Source organism: Phyllostomus hastatus, unplaced genomic scaffold (assembly GCF_019186645.2).
Source record: "Phyllostomus hastatus isolate PE091 unplaced genomic scaffold, TTU_PhHast_1.1 phas_contig_878, whole genome shotgun sequence".
In the NCBI taxonomy this organism is placed as follows: Eukaryota; Metazoa; Chordata; class Mammalia; order Chiroptera; family Phyllostomidae; genus Phyllostomus; species Phyllostomus hastatus.
In genome coordinates, this window is record NW_025333980.1 from 161,308 (window position 1) to 168,253 (window position 6,946).

The 6,946-nt window shown below is 48.2% G+C and overlaps 1 long non-coding RNA gene across 2 annotated transcripts; it reads right to left on the bottom strand.

Moving 5' to 3' along the window:
• Nucleotides 1-254: 254 nt before the first annotated feature.
• Nucleotides 255-6,617, bottom strand: LOC123827697. Of its 2 annotated transcripts, XR_006787331.1 has the most exons (4): nucleotides 6,358-6,617; nucleotides 2,959-3,021; nucleotides 2,219-2,299; nucleotides 255-561 (listed from the first exon to the last, which is right to left on the bottom strand). It is a non-coding gene; the product is annotated as an uncharacterized LOC123827697 (long non-coding RNA). The 2 variants fall into 2 exon arrangements; XR_006787332.1 differs by lacking the exon at nucleotides 2,959-3,021 and having other exon boundaries at nucleotides 6,358-6,607.
• Nucleotides 6,618-6,946: the final 329 nt, after the last annotated feature.

Below are 6,946 nucleotides of genomic sequence, written 5' to 3' on the forward strand. Positions count from 1 at the left end.
CCTCTGCACAGGAGGTGCCTGCATCTCAGGGTAGGAAGGAGCAGACAGTCAGTGACTGCCTTTGTGTCTCAGACAATACAGTGGGTCAGCGCAGGAACAGGGCAGGGGATGCAGCAGTGCAGCTGGGACACCTAAGTGTCTGACACCTGCAGACACTTGGGTGTCCCATCAGGTTCCCACAGGAACTGAGGGGCTATGAAGTTAATACTGGGAGACAGAACTCTCTATTTGTACTGGAAATGAGTTTTGTTTTGTTTTGTTTTGTTTTGTTTTGTTTTGACTGATAGAGTACATTCGTTTCTTGTGGCTGAAATAATAAATTTCCACAAATTAAATGGCTTAATATTTTAAAAAGTTATTCTCTGGCATTCTGGAAGTCAGAAATCCAAATCAAAGTATGGGCAAGACCACGTTTTCTCCACAGGTTCTAGGAGACATTCCATTCCTTTTCTCTCCATCCTGAGTGGCTGCTGGGATTCCTTTCTTGTGGCTGCATCACTCCCATCTCTGCTTCCATCTACACATGGCCTTCTCCTCTGCGTGCCATTTCATCTTCTGTTTCTTAGAAGGAACATATCATTGGATTTAGGACTCATGCAGAACACCCAGTATAATCTCATCTTGAAATCTTTAACTTAATTATATTGTCAAATAACCCATTTCAAACTTAGGTCACATTCACAGGTTCCAGAAGTGGGATGTGAACATATTTTGGGAGGAACTCCCCCTCAATTCTCTACAGGCAACCTGGTTCTTTGGTACTGTCTATGCTGCCATTTGGTGTGTTTCCCCGTGGGGCTTCATCCATGGGGCCTCCCTGAACATTTCAATGAATGCCATGGGATTTAGGCCTGCAGCTTACAGAAGTGGGCCACACAAAGGAGAAAGAGAGAGAGATACTATGAAATAAGTTCCAGACAGACCCAGACAAGGGCCCCCAGACCACCCACCTAGGCCCTGCAGAGACTCAAGTTTGCAGCAAAAGGAGGGCTTTCTATATTGATATCACATGCACTGTGAAGCCCGTGCTTAGACCGTGACTACAAAAATGTCACAAAACATATGGGGACATGCACAAAAATGAAAATGGATAAACTGGACCTCATCAAACTTTTGTGCTTCAGAGAACCTCATTAAAGAAATAAAAGAAAAACCCACAGAATGGGCAAAGAAATCTGCAAACCATCTATCGTATAAGGGACTTGTACCAAGAATATATGCTAAATGACATGCAGAACTGAGAATAGGGAAAACAAAATTATCTCAGCATAAAATCTGCAAAGCATATGAATAAATAGATGTCCAAAGAAGACATGCCTAAGACCAATAAGAACAGAAAAATGCTCTACATCATTAGTCATAACTGAAATGCAAATAAAAACTACAACAAGATTCCAGTGCACACTCTCTGAATTGGCCAGAATCACAGACAGTTAGTAGGAAATCCTCATTCCCTTCCTGAATGAGCTGCTTGGATAGTGTTCTGGCAGATTCTCTGTCTTCAGAAGAGTTTTGGATCCAGCAACTCCACCCCCAGGCATATGCCCAAGAGAAAGGAAAACAGATTTCCCACCAAAAGTGTACATAGCACATTATTCACAAAAGCCGAAAAGTGAAACAATTCAAATATCCACCAAGGAATTGATGGAAAACCAAACTGTTGTGTGTCCATACACTGGAATACTCTTCATTTATATATGGGAATGGAAAACTGTACATGTTAGGATGTGGATGAACCTTGAAAACAGTCAGTGGAAGAAGCCAGACACAAAGGGCACATACTACATAAATGACTTCACTTATATGAAATGACCAGAACAGGCAAATCCAGAAAACACAGTGTGGATTCACAATTGCCAGGAATGGGAGGGTGGGAGGATTGGGATGTGACTCAAATGGGTTTGGAGATTCTTTGGGGACTCTGAAAATGTCCCCATCAGAGGGCAGTGAGGGATTCACAACTGTGAATACACTGAAAGGATTAAATGCGCACTTCATGTGGGTGAGCTATACTCAATCAAGTTGCTAACCTACATTTTTTAACATACTCTTTCAGAAAGGTGAGTGTCTGGGTGTCTGGGTTTCCTACTGCTGCTGTTTGAAATAGCCACACACTGGTGAAGAAGTTTGAACGTGAACTAGGTATTAGATGACATGAACAAACTACTGTTCTGTTAGGTGCGTGAAAGGAATTATGGTTACAAAAAGAAACTCTCACCTTCTGAAGACAAGCAGGTGGACAAATTAAGGACAGAGTTTTGTATTTCTGTAATTAATTTGTAAATGTTCCAGAGAAAAACTGAAAAACAGATTTAAAATTTAGAAGTTAGTTAGGTAGATGCAGATAGATACATGGCAAATATAACCAATAATATGAAAAATTTCTCTTCATGGTGGGTATATGACTCTTATTCTTTCCCTTGTATGTTTCAAAGTTATCATAGTAAAAAACTTAAAACAAATATTTTTCCTTATTTATAAGAGGGGACATGAGTGTGTTATACATGGCTTAGCAACATAGGCATGTGGTTTAGGGCCTGAAAACACCCAATCTAAGTAAGCTTTGGGCCCACCATCAGGTGCTAACACACACCTCACACTTGATGCAGTGTACATGTCTGAAAGGATGACACTCTCGACTTCACTGCACTGATTTCGGTTGCTTCCCCCTTAAATGGTAGATCTGCCCCTGACTGAGACACATCCTGAGCCCCGTTCAAAAGCCCTTCTCCATGGAAACAGTAGGTCCCCTTGATCCCAGATACATCCAAGAACCCAAACCCTTCCCTGGCCTTCCAATTCTCTCATCCTAACTCTGCACAGGAGCCCTTCCCTCCACGTCATTCCCTGCTGCCAGCTCGGGTTCCAACCATGTACTTACATCTTTTTCAGGTCCTCTAGGATTCAAACTATGCTCACTAACCAACATAGCAAAAAGCAAAAAGCAAGCCAACTCACATGGTAGAATTCATTTCTCAATTCCTGTGTCCTGTGTGTGAACTCTCTTTCATGCGGACACACCTAGTTTGTGAAAATATCAAACAAAGCACACACGTGACAACACAAACATCTGCCTTGAGGTGGATGCCCAGGTGGGGGCTTGGGGGAGTGAGTCTGTAGTGGGGCCGTGGGGCAGCTGGCAGCAGGCAGGATCTTTCGTCCACTGCAGTGCAAATGCTGATGGCTGTTCAGGAGTTGTTACAATAGACAGTGTGTGCGAGTTATGGCAGAATACCTTCGAAAGCTGTGTAATTTTGTTCCGTAAGGATGAAGTGAAAGTGTATGTGGGGGTTAGAACAGTGCTGGCGGTTAGGGCTGCTGCGGCCTTCCTGGTCTCTATCTTGTCATCAGGCTTCCACTTGTAAGGGAAAAGCCAGGCTCTTGGGGGACCAGTCTTTAGCCCATCACAGCATTAAAATGACTTTGAAATGTTCACTCGCTATACATGATGCCTCTGCGGTTGCTTCTGCAGTTGCACAGCTCTATATAGCAGCCCGCCCCCCCCCCCCCCCCCCCCACTGTAGGAGGCTCCCTTGCCTCTTACTCCCTCCAGCATTTGCCCCATTGGTCAGCTTCAACCTCAATCCAGTTGGTGCAGCAAGTAGTTTTGGACCGCAGGTGGTTCTTGGCAATGTAGCCCACACTCATTGGCCAAGAGTGCGTGCCACCCCTTTATGGGAGAGTGGCAGATCCAGTGCTTCTCCATGAAAAGGCCAACTCTCCTACAGTGAGGCCATACCTTGGACTGATAACAACGAAAACAAGCATTGCACTGTTTCATTGGAGCCGCTCATTTTATTTTGAATGGACGAGGTCATGGAGTATGCAGTGAGTATAGTGGCTGAATTTCTCACAGATAAGATTTGGAAAATTGTCAGAGAGAAATTAATGACATATGGAATGGGGCGGGCCCTAACAGTATTAGACCTACTGTGTCCATTTCTAATAAAAAAGGGTGCTAATACTTGCACTTCGCAAGACACCTTCAGCTGCATACTACCTGGTGGATGTGCAAAGTTTACAAAGAAACATCACACATTTCTTCAGAAAGATGATGTGTTGTCGCCAACCAGCACAAGAGACTTTGGTTTAATTTCTGCCCATGAATCCAGACTTATGCTTACCCAGTGCTCGTGAATTCTTAAAGACAACCTGCCCTATTATAGACACACACAGCCAAGTAAGACACACAGAGTCCTGTCTTGGCTGCCTGGACCAATTCTTCCACCGCGGATTCAACAACCACCGGCGGTAAATTTTCATTCTGAACTTTGTTTTCATCGTGGGACTAACTCTACCCCCCTGACAAAGAAGATGAAGGTGAAACCGAGAGAAGGAAGGATTGCCCGACTGGAACATGGTCTCAGGACTGGTCTGTGCTGACTCCCTTCTCACTTTCGGGTGAGTGGCCTGGGCTCTGAGCAGGGAGGGACCCAAATCTGCAGGGAGCACAGGAAGGGCCGGGAGGACAGCTCCATGGGGCAAGAGGTGCCAGTGCTTGAGCTTGTATGGGGCTTTGGGGGTGGGGAGGGCTGAAACCTGAAATTCTGGAGCGGGGCCTTGAGGAGGCTTTGAAAACATCCTGCCCCCGCGATGAAGAGCAGGAGAGGGCACCAGAAGTGCACGAACTGGGTGCTTGTGTTTGGCGGGGAAGGCCCGGGGAGGGGGGGGCGGCAACGGCATTTCGCGATTCGAGGGAAGGAGTCAACATAACATGGCCGCCCTGGGGCAGTCCGGGCAATGATTTGGCCTCTGAGCCGGGGCAGAGCCAGGTCCTGATCTGCAGGGAACCCACGAAGCGGGGAGGACAGCTCCATGGGGTAAGAGGGGCGAGTGCAATGAGCCTGCACGGGATTTAGGGGATGGGGGGGGGGGTTCAAAGGTGAGATTATGGAGTCGGGCTTGAGGAGGCTTAGAAAGTCTCTTGCCTCAGTATGAAGAGCGGGAGCGGGCGCCATAAGTGCAGTTACTGGGCGCTGGGGGAGGGGGGCGCATTTCCGGATATGAGGGGCCACCAGGAGGAAGTGCGCTGATCTGGACTGTGAGCAGGGGAGGGCAGCCGGTAGGGGAGGAGGAGTTCCACTCAAAGGTGGAACTCTGCGGTGGGGCCTTGAGGAGGCTGAGAAAGCCTCCTGCCTCAGTATGAAGAGCGGGAGCGGGCGCCATAAGTGCAGTTACTGGGCGCTGGGGAGGGGGGGCGCATTTCTGGATATGAGGGGCCACCAGGAGGAAGTGCGCTGATCTGGACTGTGAGCAGGGGAGGGCAGCCGGTAGGGGAGGAGGAGTTTCACTCAAAGGTGGAACTCTGCGGTGGGGCCTTGAGGAGGCTGTGAAAGCCTCCTTCCTCGGGATGAAGAGCAGGAAGTGCAGATACTGGGCGCTGGTGGGGCAGCATTTCTGGATGTGAGAGGAGGAGTCAGCATAATGTGGCCACCAGGGGGCAGTGCACTGATCTGAGATCTGGGCAGGGGAGGGCTCAGAGGTGAAATTCTGGAGTGGAGCCTAGAGAAGGCTTTGAAAGCCTCCTGCTTCATTATGAAGAGCAGCAGGGGGCGCCCTAAGTATAGATCTTGGGCTCTGGTGAGGGGGCATTTCCAGAGGAGGAGTCATTGCAGCGTGGCCACCAGGAGGAAGTCAGAGCAGTGAAGTGGCCACGGGAGGGTCCTTGGGGCAGGAAGACTCGGCGGCACAAATTAGCATCAGGACAGAGGGAAGATGAAGCTCTGTGCTGCAGAGGATCCCCCAGAAGTTTAAAAACAGAACTTGGTTGGGGAATGGTGTGGATTTGGACAAGCCCAAGCCCTACTAAAGGAGCATGCTAGACCTGCAGTTTAAACTGGGGGTGGGGGTATGCTAAGGCAACATTTTGCATAAAGGAATTGTGAAGAAGTAGTCCCAACCCCGGTAAAATTATTTTACCCTCAAGATTCACCCCTCAATTATCTAGAATAGTTCCCCTCTCATCCCCTTACCTCCTTCCTTCTTTCTCTGGGTTCTTGTGGGTGCCCCCACACTCCCAGACTTTCTGGCCCCTTGATCACAGCCCCATCCCATTCTTTAGAATCTTCTGGGCTAAGCACACTCCCAGCAGCTCTTCCTGGCCCTCAACACCCACCCCATCAACATCTGCTTCGTCTAGATTCATCTGGTGCCTGGCACCCCAGATCTTCTAGATAATTCTGGGCTCTGCAGGCTCTAAGCTCTTTCTGAGTTTTGTACCACTCCCTCCACATTTTTATGTTGTTCTGGGTTCTGAACGTTCTAAGGTCTTCCTGCCCTCTTTCACTGGCCCTAGCCACTCCCAGTAGGTAAGCTACTTTTCAGACTCCAGTGGGAGCCTCAGTAACTCTTACTTACTCAGAGATGTTGGCATCTGGATAAGTTGAAAGCCTGGCTGAAGGACATCTTGAAGCTCTTGAAGGTCCACATTAGCTTGCCTACGCACAACCAGAGATGCTGCAACCACGAGGCGCAGACCCAGCTTTGAGAGCAACTGTGTGCTCCTCAGCGGGTTCAGAACTGAAACTAACTGCTGTGCTGCCTCTGGAAACTACCTGTGACTTATTTTGTCACTGACTCAAGCCCGCTCTTCACCCTTCCGGCACAAGAGTTTAGAAACCTTCTGCTTCACGCCCCAACACTTCCTTTATTGAAATGGCCCCCGCACTCAAGTTCAGCCTTCTCTCTCTCCAGGGTCCTCATGTCATCCTTCAGTCTCTGCTCACTCTCTGGAATTCTAGCCCCATGGATGTTTGAATCTCTCTCTCAACCTTTTTCCTGCTCCCTGTCCCCTGTTGGCCTGTCCATCGGGTCCCCCCCCATCCTAACCTGTGAGTTCCTGTGTCCCTTGAGTTTTATATCTGGGTGTCCTCACTCTAATGCCCTTAACACACTGATACACACCCACATAGAAACATGTGTAACAGTGGAGAACTGTAATGGTGGG